Raw genomic sequence first — 12,898 nt, 5'->3', positions numbered from 1 at the left:
AATAAAGAAGGCAGTTGCAGGTCGGGACAAATGAGGAAAGCAATATCAATGTTGGCAATTTTTCTCCTACATATGAGTGAACTTTTGTAAGGGGTGGGTATTAATTTGTATAAGGGAAAACTGGCCTTTTAAGTGTGTGAGTTTGACCAGACCAAAATAATTTGACATACTGTTTTCCTTTATTTGTTTTACTAAAGTTCTAGAATACAGTCCATGAAAAATAGAAACATGACCACCATCTAAAGAGAGAAAAAGAGGCTTATTTTCCTCTAACAGAAGATAAAGGAAGAGTGAAGAGACATCCTCTAAAGCCAAGAAAGAGAACAATGTGCTATTAAACTTTTCCCCAAAATCTCATAAAAACACATCAGACTTTATTCCTTTGTTTTTTTTTAAATTTTTATTGGTGCATTGTAGTCATACACCTTAATGGAGTATACTATGGCAGAGGGATACATGCACACATCACCCAATTAGCCCTTACCCAATTTCCACTCCATTCCTTCCCCTCTCTCTCTTTCCCATGTTTGGCTTAGTGATTGATTTTGATATATTTGTTAATGTGTATCATTTACATTAGGAAATTTCCCTTCTTTATTCCTGATTTCAGCACCATCCTGAGTCAAAGTGGGCCTGTGGAGACCAACTGAAGTGAGATACCAGAAAGTCATTATAGTGTACTTATAAAAATTGGGAGATTTAGTAATTGCTTGTCTGGCAAATTTTGTAAAGTCCCAGAAACGTCTATCACTACCTAACACATGCACATGTTCTCTACTTAAAACATACTTTTGAAGAGAAAAGAGACAGCAAATGCTTGAGGTAAAGGAGGACAATTTTAAGAGAAGTTGAGTCTTAAAGAGATGGCGCAAACTCTTCTAGAAAAAAGTGGCATATGACAGTGTCATAGTCCATAAATGTGTCCGCGTAGATCCATGACTCCACATGGGGTTGAATGATTGTATCCACCAGGGCATCAAACACTTAGCAGATGAGTGCTCTTTCTCTCTTTCCCACAGTTGCAAACAGGGTTAATCTTATCTGCCTTAATATGGCCAGAATTTTCCATTTTGAGATAGGACATGGAGATATACGTTACAGATAGTTAGGAATTCCAGTCCCCATATGTCATGGACTGAGGGGAGGTTTAGGAACCAAGTTAGCAAGGGGCTGAGAGGCATCTTGAAATGATATAAGCCATGGCAAAGGCTACATTGGCCAGAAAATAACCTCAAAGGAAGGAATGAAATCAGGACACAAGAAGCAACTAGAGATAGGACTCACTGCAGGGTTTCTGGAGGTAAAAAAAAGTTGTTTTTTTTTTCTAGAAAAAAGGCAAAACAGTGAAGAAAAGGAGCATATGGCCGAGTGAGCAACACATCAGTTTGGTTTCCATTTTGCTACTTCTTATCAGATGGCCTCGTGCAAGTTATAAAATGCTTCTTCATTTTATTTTCCTGATGTGCAGATTTGGGATAATTACAGGAGCCATTTAATAGGAGTTTTATGAGGATCAAATGAATTAAGGTTAGGAAGATTCTCAGAACTGAGTTTTAAAGATACGAGTGTTGATTAGTAAATACAGGTATGTCCATCCTTGACACATCCTGAAAGAACAACCCAACCTGAAAATAAAAGAACCTCTTTTCATGAGCATGAGATATCTGGAATATTGCATAACTAGTGATCAATTTCACTTTATGTGGATAATATTGAGATGAGTAGATTCAATAAAATGTAAATATATTTACAAAACTATAATAAGAGATGATCATCTCATTGTAAGAAAATTATTTGTAGGAAAAATTCTAAAGATTACATGGAACAAACTTTTAAATAAAAATAATCAATCAACCCTAAGGGTAGACTGCCAAGTTTAGAACATCATGCTGGAATGATTCTCCCCAAGGGAGGAAGGCGAATCTGCAGTCATTTATATCCTGTGCTCTATTTGGCTCAAATGGACAAGGTAACCAATCTCTTGTATTTCCTCTGGGAAAATGTCCAATTATAATTGATCCTGACCCTTCCCCTCAATTTGGCTCTAATTCAAAGAAATGTTACTAAAAAATCATTAGAGGAATTCTATAGAGGAAACAGCCATTAACACATTGTGAGTATAGGGTAATTATATATAAAATTGGCCCCTAAGTTAGTATTATGATTCTACTATATCATATTGAAGATATTCTAGATACTGATAGGAGTTACTCCATGTGTACACCCTTTGCTCTCAGACTGGAATTATCTCTTCAGACATAAACATTGATCCATGTTCACATACAACCCTAAGAAATAAATAAGTGGGTCCTTAAATTTTTATGGCAAGGAGAATAATTAATAGTTCAATTATCAGCTCAATATCATGCCACTTGAGACCACATTAAGGAAAAAGTTATGTATTACTAAGTGCATGACTGAGCCAAATCCCGACATTCTTCATAATAGAGGAAGCTCAAATATAAATATATACATATATTGATACTGAGGATGGAACTGAGTCATTCTACCTTAGAGCTACAACCCTATCCTTATTTTTTATTCTTTATTTTTCAACAAGGTCTCACTGATTTGCAAAGGGCCTCACTAAGTAGCCAGGGCTGGCTGCAAACTGCTCTCCTCCTGTCTTGGCCTCCCAAATGCTGAGATTAGAAGTGTGTGCCACCACACTCAGTTTATATATTTCTTTTAAAAGTTAAAATAAGACTATCATAGATTTTAATAATGTATCAGAAGATATGTAGTTCCTTTTTATGAAAACAAACTTGTAAATTATAGTAAGAATTATATGCCTGGATCATCCAGGGGCTCACACTAAGCAAACCTGAGACTAGAACCACTCAGATCATACATGTGTAAAGGATGTTCTTGGGTTGAATTTTGCTGAGCAAGAGGTTGTCTGGGAAATACCTGGAAGAAGTGGTATCAGGTTTATAAATAAATTTTAGATTTCTAAAGTTTAATTTCCTCATCCAGAGAATAATGTGAAATTAAAAGGCCTTCATGTCTTTGTTTTTTAAAAATATCTTTGAATACCAAAAACACCAGGAAAGAGTGAAGCTCAAGAAAAAAAACAATGTTCAATAAGGATCCAGTTTTAACATGGAGTTAATGGTGTTTATTATTGTGTGATCTAAACACTGGAAATGTCCAGTGTCTCCTGGGACACATGGAGACCCCAATCTATTGTTTCAAGTAAGTATCAGGTTACTAAAAGTAGTCAAGATATTTGTTTTCTAATTATTCTTTTCTAGAAAATAACAAAGCAAGAAATTGTTCTGGGAAAAGTAGAAGTTCCCAAGGAGTCCCTTAGTAGCTGATGTGAGCATTTGCTGATGACCCTGTGTCTTTCAGATACAAGTCACTTCACATAGTCACTCCCATTGCAAGCCGTATTTTACTGACTTATTAAAGAGAGAGAGCACTCTGCTCTGTTTTCACTTTTGTGTCCCAAGATTTTGTCCCCAACCCTATTCACATCTTACTCAATGTTCTCGAGTCTTCTGCACACTTTAATGATAGTGGGAGTTACTATATTCCCCAGATTACTATAAATTTCACAGGTACCTCAAACTCAAGCCTTTAAAATGCTACCTGTCCTTCTTCCTGTCCATCAAAGTCTAAGTAAATACAGAATTATTTTTCAAATGCTCCACTTTTAAATCCTTGCATAAGGTACTAGTGGTTATACCTTGAAAACATGTCACATATCCTCAAATTCTCTTTATCTCCACTTCCATACTCTAATCACAGTGGGTAGTCTGAATTTCTGGTAAAGAGCAGGATCCTTGATTTCAGCCCCTTGAACTTGGACAGCGCCACAGACATTGCTAGGATGCTGAACCCAGGGCAGTAGTGTCTCTTCACTCTCTCAAACTTCCTCTGAAGTCAGGAAGCTTTCCTCACCATCACAAATGAAACCCAGAAATATGGGATACAATGTCCATCAATGGCAGAGGAGAGGGGGTAGAAATGTTCTATCTCTCCATCCTCCAGCCAGTGGAGTACTTCTTAGGAAATCAGAATGACATGAAGAGTTGATTAGTCACACACTGATGAACCCTGTTCATGGGGCTCTGACCCAGGGAGCCTGAAGTAGAACCAGAGATTCCTTGGTCCTTTCCAATAAGCTCCCAGGTGAAGATGAAACTGTTGGTCCAGAAGCCACACTTTGAAAATCACTGTTCCGTTGATTCCTCCTAATTATACCAAATCAATTTGCTTATTAGAACATTTTCCTGGATTTGTTTTCCCTATTTCTTATCTTATTCCTTCCCATTTTTTTTTTTACTTTGGGATCCAGAAATTATACCCCAAATAAGTCATCTACAGCCAATTCTGTAAATCACACTTTGCTTTCAAGAGCAAGAAATCCAAGACAAGGCTGATATTGTCTCTTATGTGGATTCTCAAGCAGCTTCTTAAATGTGTACCTGCCAACAACTGCCCTACTGAATCTCTTCTCTACCCAGATATGACTTCCCTGTTTAAAATCATCACATATTCCTTTTGCCCTTGAGACCATCTGACCTGAGTCCTTGGTCTATTTCCATTTCTTGACATTCCCATCTCCCATGATCTGTAGTAGTTATTCTACAATCCTGTCTGTTTTTCTGTCTCCAACATTGTTCTTCCTGCTGGTCTTTACATGAATGTCTGCATCTCTTTGTTTAAAAAATTCCAGCTTCTTAGCTGGGCGTGGTGGCGCACGCTAGTAATCCCAGCATTTGGGAGGCTGAGACCAGAGGATCATGGTTCGCGGACAGCCTCAGCTACTTAGTGAGGCCCTCTGCAACTCAGTGAGACCCTGTTTCGAAATAAAGAAAAATAGGGCAGGGGGTATAGCTCAGAGGTCGAATGCCCCTGGGTTCCGTCCCCAGACCCGCAAAAAAAAAAAAAAAAAAAAAAAAAAAAAAAAAATTCCAGCTTCTTGTTATTCAATTCTCAGTTGAAAGCTCACTGAGTCTGAGGCATCTTTTTTGATGCGATGGATGAGCTAATACTTCTTTGAACCCTTTATTTTCTATCACAACATTTACCATGCCTGTTTGATATCATGTGTTTAACTGCCTGTCTCCCACCTCAGGGTGTATACCCTGTGAAGGCAGGATCCATTCTTTTCTTGTAGACCAATATAACCCCTGCCTGGAGCACAGATAGTGAGCATAGGATACATTCCACATTTATGTGTTGAATTGACACATGATAGTATCACTTCAGTTCTGTGTGTGTGTGTGTGGGGGGGTACTGGGGTTCCTGGAAACCCTTCTACCTCCGGGCTACACTCTCAGACCCATTTTATATTTTTATTTGGAAACAGGGTCTCTTAAGCCAGCGCGGCTGGCTTCGAACCTGTGCGATCCTGCTGACTCTGCCTCCCAAGCACGGGGATTTGTAGCATGCGCCACTACGCCCAGGGTTCAGTTTTAAAGAACAGAGGAATGGAGTATGGCTAAGTACCTAAGTTACTCAGGAAAGGAGAACACTAAATCCCAGGATTTTTGAGTAGGGTAAGCCAGGTAGAACCATTATAGAAAGATTCTGGATAAAAAAGATACAGAACCCCAAATAGTAGAATATGGCATTTTGGGAATTTTTACAACTTGGGTTAAAATGTATAGTAAGCTTTGACTACCCAAAGTTGCTGTTTCTTTAAAGTTATATTTTCATTCTCATTTATTTATATCACTTTATTTGGAATACAATGGTGAGCATACTTGTTGGCAGAGTTGTTTTTCCAATAGAGCAAGTTTTCCAGCATGGGCACATCTCCGAGGCTAGGTTCCCTAGCTGTAGACAGGAACATGGGTTCAGTTTCTTGGAGGTGACATGATTGGAAGCTATTTGGTACTGGAGGGGGGGTGTAGATGAGTGTTATCTCGGTCTTGGATGGTATTTAGTCAAGATGACCACTGGTCACAGTCTAGGTAAGACGTGAGTTGACACTGGAAAATAAAACCCGCTGGTCTCCCACCTCTGAGGACAAGTGGCCTGGCCCCTGCCTACTGCTCTGCCTCCCCATTCCGTCCTCTCTTACTGACCCGTGAATGTGGGTCTTCCTTTTGTCGTATGAACAAGCAAAATTCACTCCTGACCCACAGTCTTTATTTGTGTCGGTCCCTTTATATTTTCTATATATTCCTAAGACTCGCTCCTTCACTCAGTCTCTGTTGAAAAGCTTTCTCCCAGAGCCTACCCTGTTCCTCACATCTATGATACCATCTCCATCCTCTCGCTCAGTCATATTGCCAAGTGTCTCTTTCCTGACACTTGTGGACACTGTTACTTAGTGTGCACTCGCTCTTTTCTCCATTGGAGTTTGAACTCACGGCTCAGGGATTCTTGCTCCGTTTCCATCACCATGGCGTCCCTGACACTCAGAACATCATCTATTATTGAATAAATGATTGTTAAATGAACGAATAAAATCGATAGCATGAATATGATATCAGAAATTGGGTCAATCAACACAGCAATAAGAGAGTGGCCTTGTATAATTTATATTTTTTACTGTTAACTGAGAGTCACTCAAAGGCTTTTTTGACAGTGTGCTTCCCTATGTGGTGGCTCATCAATAAATCAAAAAAACTCAGACCCATTATACACTGTAAAGTGTGAGCACATGGGTCTTATGGCATGGCAGACAGGAGCCCCGTGTCAGCAACCTTCCTGCCCTTGGTGCACAGCCAGAAAGAGAAGGCGCCCAGGGACAGATGTGTTGTCATTAAGTCCAGCACCTTTCACCCACACGGCTTCTTTAATGCCAAGGTCACCAAATAGAGAAGGAATCAGGGAGATCATTAGTCCACTCTTATCGTAAGCCGTGTGGCATATACATAAGAGATAAGGCATTTTACTTTCATTTTGGTTTTTAATACTTCTCTTATAATGGCAACTGGTTTATTTTAAATTCTTTATAAATTTTAAGTGACCTAGTATATAAAAAAGTGCTGAGTTTTACAATGACCTAAGGTCATAAAACTGATATGAGGAATAACTAGGAATTGTGACCCTAAATTCTATGTCTATGATACACACTTATTCAGCTTGAGTTTACGTCTTTCTTTGTCTCTCTATGTGATGTGTCCCCAGTCATGTTCCAAAGTCATGCTGGTGAGAGTGGAAGTGAGGGAGAGAGAGGGAGGGAGGGAGGGAGGAAGGGAGGGAGGGAGGGAGGGAAGTTGCTACTCCTCAGGTACGGATCATGTACTAGGCACTGTGATAGATTTAGTACTTACATTATTTAACCTCAGACAGCCCCGGCTCGCTATTGTTTGATTCCACAAATAAGAAAACTGGTCCAAGGAGGTGGTAAGGAATTTGTATAACTAATACATGTCCCAGTGATGGCAGGGATGAGAGGAGTGTGGGAGAGGGAAGGGAGCGACGGGCCAGGCTTGCAGGCAGGCAGGCAGCCTTCTCTCGATTCTTACCTGCAGAGCCACAGCCCACTACTGACTCCAGACCGGCCTTCCTCACTCAGGCAACAGGTGCAAAGGCTTTTGTGCTCCCCACTATTCCCACATCAAGCAAGTCCTTGTTCTTGGCAACAAGTGGATGGGCTATGTCTGATCATGGCATCTTCGCTCTTGCTCTTTGACCTCAGGAAAGATATCTGGACACTCATGTCCTCTCTAAGCCATTCATTAAGTGGACCGCAACTGGAGGGCCCTGCTGCCTGCATGGTGCCGTGACCATAACAACTGTGAGCTCATTGAATTCTCTGAAACTCTAGGGGCTCACGCCAAGTGTTCCTGTTTTACTGATGAGGACATTAAGGCTCAGAGAAATAAATCATGTCCCAAAGTCATACGGAAAATGAACAATTACATGCATGGTGATGCATGCCTATGATCCAAGTACTTGGGAGGTTGTGAAAGGAGAATCTCAGATTCAAGGCCAGTCTCAGCATCTTAGTGAGACTCTCAGCACCCTAGCAAGACCTTGTTTTCAAACAAAAAGTTAAAAGGGCTGGGGGTGTATCTCAGAGGTATAATGTCCCTGAGTTCAACCTCCACTGCCACAAAATTTTAAAAAATAAGACAGTAAAAAGAAAATGAACATGCAAAAGTGTGGCTATATCTTCCTGAAATCCCAATATTATCTTTGTATTATTTTTAAATCATCATCATCATCTCCTCCTCCTCCTCCTCCTCCTCCTCCTCCTCCTCCTCCTCCTCCTCCTCCTCCTCCTCCTCTTCCTTTTCTGCTTCTGCTTCTGCTCCTCTTTCTCAGGGCTCAGCTCCTACCCTCTCTTCTCTCTCCCCTCAGGGTTGTAGCCCTGTGCTGCCCACTCCTGAAAGCCAATCTTTACATGCCGTAATTCAATAGTTGTTTATGGTCAGCTGAAAAATGATACCCGTTGCTCTGTGGTGCTCCCATTAGATACATTTTTGTGTTTGCTTTTCCACTTACTTGACTAAAATATTCTCTCTATAATTTCCAATAATTTCAGCTGGTTCTATCTTCCAGAGCCACACCATGGTTGTTAAAATACTACTTTGGACTGGACGTCCTCCGCTGTGCACAGACCCTGACTCTAACCCATGCACTCAGGGACATAGGTCCTGTAGCAATCTGCCCTTTATTCTCTGCTGTTACTACCTCTTCCCAATGGCTCATTCTCCTAGGCATGTAAGCGTCTGAAAAATACCACCTTCCCTTGTCCTGTGTGTTTTCAACTTCCTCCCTGTGTTTATGCCTCCTGTCATAGCAACATTCCTGAAAACATGAAAGTGACTGCATTTTAGGGGTTCGTGTGCACCCACCCCTTTCTTTCCTCCAGCTCCTCTCATCAGGCATTTGCTGTGGTGATGATGCTTTTGGAGCAGTACCCGCCTCTCTAAACCCATGGCTGATTCTACATTTTCCTTTTCCTACCTTCTATAGGATTGGACACTTTACTACCCTTCTTTCTTGGCATATTTTTGCTTGGCTCCTGGAGCCCCACTGGGTTTCCTCCTTCCTCTTGCGTCTCTTTGGATGGTCTCTCTACCTCTTTCCCTGGAACTCTGAATGCTGGAGTTGCTGAGACCCGGCCCACCCTGCTCCCCAAGTCAAGACTGCTGTTCCCTGCTGCTTCTCTGCTTTGGTCCATCCAGGTTGCTTCCATTTAGCTTGCTGTCATTAAGAAATGTGCTTCCTTATGGAATCCCTCTTTTCTCATCAAAGCATTACTCTAAAAGCAAGTTTTGTTTCTGTTACCTCCCAAACACATCACCAATTAAATTGTTTCCCATTACCTCCACCACTACAGTCTTCACTCCAGGCACATTTTTATCTTGCCTGGGCTTCTGAAATAGCCTCTGCTCTACACTCCTTGCCTTCTGGCCCAGTCCTTTCTTCACTCAGCTGCAAGTGAGATAATTAAAAAGATAAATCAGGCCCTGTCAGCATCCTGGATAGAGTCACCAATGGCCGATCTGTCCATGTAGAGAAAAAACACGGACATATAACATGATTGAGTATTCAAATTTCTCAGAGCAGTAGAACTCAAACGTGGCTGTATACCAGAATAAGCTTGGGGATCTTAAATAATTGATATCTGGGCCCCACTTCAAAGGATGGTTATTGATTTAGTAGGGGGGTAACCTGGAAGTCAGGACATCTGACAGCTCCCAGGCAATCCCAGTGTGTGGAACATATCAAGGACCATTCATTGGTGAATTTAGAAAACAAATTATTTCCCAGAGATCTGGATGATGGAATTGCTCCACAAAATGTTCATCTATTTAATCTGAGTAGGGACCAGAACATACATATGTGTTTTCCTTAATCCCCAGGAAGGTGCTACAGCCTTGTCCACTGAGAAACACTGCCTCCCATGATCTCATTCCTGCCAGTGTCCCCAGTCACGTTGGCAGTTTGTGAAGCACACTGTTTCCCTCAGGGATAAAACGCCTAACTAATGACTTACTATAAATTTCACAGAAGCTTAATTTTGAGGAACACTCACACAGCTATTCATCAGATTGCCATGAGCTACATTTTCCCAAATAACGAGACTTGGTCTCCTATTATCTGACCTTTGTCCTGGTGAAGTCCGGCTCCGGCTTTTTTTCCTCCAAGGGAAGGCTATTCAAAGAACACCCACAGACATTTTCACCTCTCATTTCTGCTCCCTGACCTAGATCCTTCAGAGAAGCTTATATTGAAGACAATCTGATGTTGTAATTTGCCCTTCACAAACCGTGGTAAACAGTCAAGTCTGCTTCAAAGAAACACACGAGAAGTAGAGACGAGGTTGGCTCCCATTTTTATTTATCTTCAAAAATTTCCCAATTCTCATGCTCAAAAGAATGAGGTGAGAATGTCATCAGTATCTTTACTTTGCATCTAACTGAAGAACTACTTTATAGTTAATTTATTCTGAGATTTTTTTTCCCCCCAGAAATGTAAAATTGGCCTCTTCACATGACTTCTTGATGTCCACTTCTGTTTTTTCTCTTTGGTGCTGGGAATTGAATCCAGAAGCATCCTATGTTGGAGCCACATCCAAGGCCTTTTTATTTATTTTGAAACAGGGTATAAGAGTTTGGATTTAGAATGTCCTCCTTGCCCTCACGTTAGCCATGTTGTAAGTGGGGCTCAGTTGTACTTTTGTCAGTTGGCAAATCCATTATAATAAATTTACTGGGTGGCAACCTGGACAGAGAGGGTATGGCTGAAGAAGGTGAGTGCCTTGGGGTGTGGCCTTGGAGATTACACACGGTCCCTGATTCCGTTGCTTGCTTCTTGAGACCAGCCTCCACAATATGAAAGCCAGGCCTCTTTGGCTCCCTCTATCCACTTCCCAGAGCCATGAGTTTTAGACCCTGGCCTCATGTGGACTGAGCCCAAAAATTAAAAATAAAACTGTGATCAAATAAGTCTTCCTTCCTCTAACCCAGATAGTCAGATCTTTGAATGACACCATTAAGAATGTTGACTGAGTCACAGTCTTCCTAAGTTACGGAGGCTGCCTGAAACCTATATATCAGCCTCTCAAATTCTGGGATTACAGGTGTGCACCACCACACCCAGCTCACCCTGATCTTTTGTAGGCAGAATAGAGGAAATGCATTCATTTTCAGTCAGAAAGAAAAGAGAGGTGGCCAGGGGATGAGGGCTGAGGACTGATAAAGGACAGAGAAATCCACTGCTTGGCAAAGAGTCTGCTGAGGCCTATGGAAGATCTTGAAGATAAGAGAAATCATTCTCTTTCTAACAATTACATTGAGACCCCAATGTTTGAGGATTTTAAAATGCAAATATCAACACTGAGGTAAATCTTGAATTGCATATAGTTACCTTTGTGATGTGGGTGGATAGTAAATTCTTGGAGAATCACTAAATCACAAAATATTCACACTCAACAGGTTTAGGGGAAGCTAGCTGCATAAGTCACAAATGGGGAGTGTGAACTTTAACACAATTTTGTATAAAGATTTGAAATAAGACTTATGCTTAATTCAATACCAATGCCCATGTTTTGTACATCTAGACTTCACAGCCTTAACTTTTTCCATAAATACTACCACACTATGTTAAATTTAAAAATATTTCAACAACTTCTCCAAATATTGACCATTTCGATAGTAAATAAAGAGAAAGGAAAAGAATAGACCAAGTGATGTTATATGTCTATATGAAATATATCACTAGGAAGTACAGTTAAAATACACCAGTAAAAGATTAAAAAAAAAGAAGAGAGTGACAAAATAACCACATTTCTATAAATAAGTATAAGTGTTTATATCTTCTATTTCATTTAAAAATGTTTATTGATGTATTATAGTCATGTGTATTAGTGGAGTGCAAGATGGTATAAACATACAGATACACATCACCCAATCAGCCCTTACCAGTTCCTGCCCCATTTCCTTCCCCTTCCCTCCTTCTCATGTTTTGCTTAGTGATTGACTTTAAAATGTGTGTTAATGTATATCATGTACATTAGGGAATTTCCCACTTCCCCCCTTCCTATCCCTCTCAGTCAGGTCGCCTTATTTGCTCACCTATAGTATTTCCTTTTCATCTAGAGTTTCTCCTTTGACACATTTTCTCCCTATCTTCTGCATATTGGGGAGAACATGCAATTTCTTATTTTTTGTGCCTGACTAATCTCGCTTAGCATAATGTCCTCCAGCTCCATCCATCTCCCTGTAAATGCTCCAATTGTGATTTTTGTGGCTGAGTAAAATTCCATTGTGTACATATCCCACAGTTTTGTAATCCATTCATCTGTTGATGGACATTTTGGCTGGTTCCATAGTTTAGCGATTGTAAATTGTGCAGCTCTGAACATAGACACACATGCATTAGTTTGGCATTTTGGCTTCCATTATTTTGGGTAGATAACCAGAAGTAGTATTGCTGGATCATATGGTAAGTTCATTCCCATTCTTCTGAGGATCCTCCATACTGTTTTCCAAAGTGGTTGCACTAATTTGCAATCTCACCAACAATGTATTAGAGTTCCCACTTCTCCATATCCTCGCCAGCATTTGTTGCTATTTGTGTTTTGAATGATTGCCATTCTAGTTGGAGTTAGATGAAATCTCATCAATGTGGGATTGCATTAAACTGAAGAGCTTCTGTACAGCAAAGGAACTATCAAGAATCTCAACTGAGGGCCAACAGAATAGGAGAAGATTTTTGCTACCTACTCCTCCAATAGAGGACTAATATCTAGAATATACAGAGAACTTAAGAAACTAAACACTAAGAAAACAAATAACCCAATCAAAAATTCGGCAAGTGAACTAAATGGACACTTCACAAAAGAAGAAATTCAGATGGCCAATAAATACATGAAAAAATGCTCAATATGATTAGCAATCAGAGAGATGCAAATCAAAACTACCCTGAGATTACATCTTATATTTTATACCTTTTAATAATTTCTGTGATATATAAC

The 12,898-nt window shown here is 40.3% G+C and overlaps 1 protein-coding gene across 3 annotated transcripts in view; it reads right to left on the bottom strand.

Moving 5' to 3' along the window:
* DSCAM (DS cell adhesion molecule) overlaps positions 1-12,898 on the bottom strand; it is a gene marked incomplete at both ends in the record, with an annotated part of 734,316 nt that overhangs the window by 248,042 nt on the left and 473,376 nt on the right. The gene's annotated exons all lie outside the window — the stretch shown is intronic.

The sequence above is a fragment of the Muscardinus avellanarius genome, assembly GCF_963383645.1.
Source record: "Muscardinus avellanarius genome assembly, chromosome: 5".
NCBI lineage: Eukaryota > Metazoa > Chordata > Mammalia > Rodentia > Gliridae > Muscardinus > Muscardinus avellanarius.
This window is presented reverse-complemented; position numbering and strand designations above follow the sequence as displayed.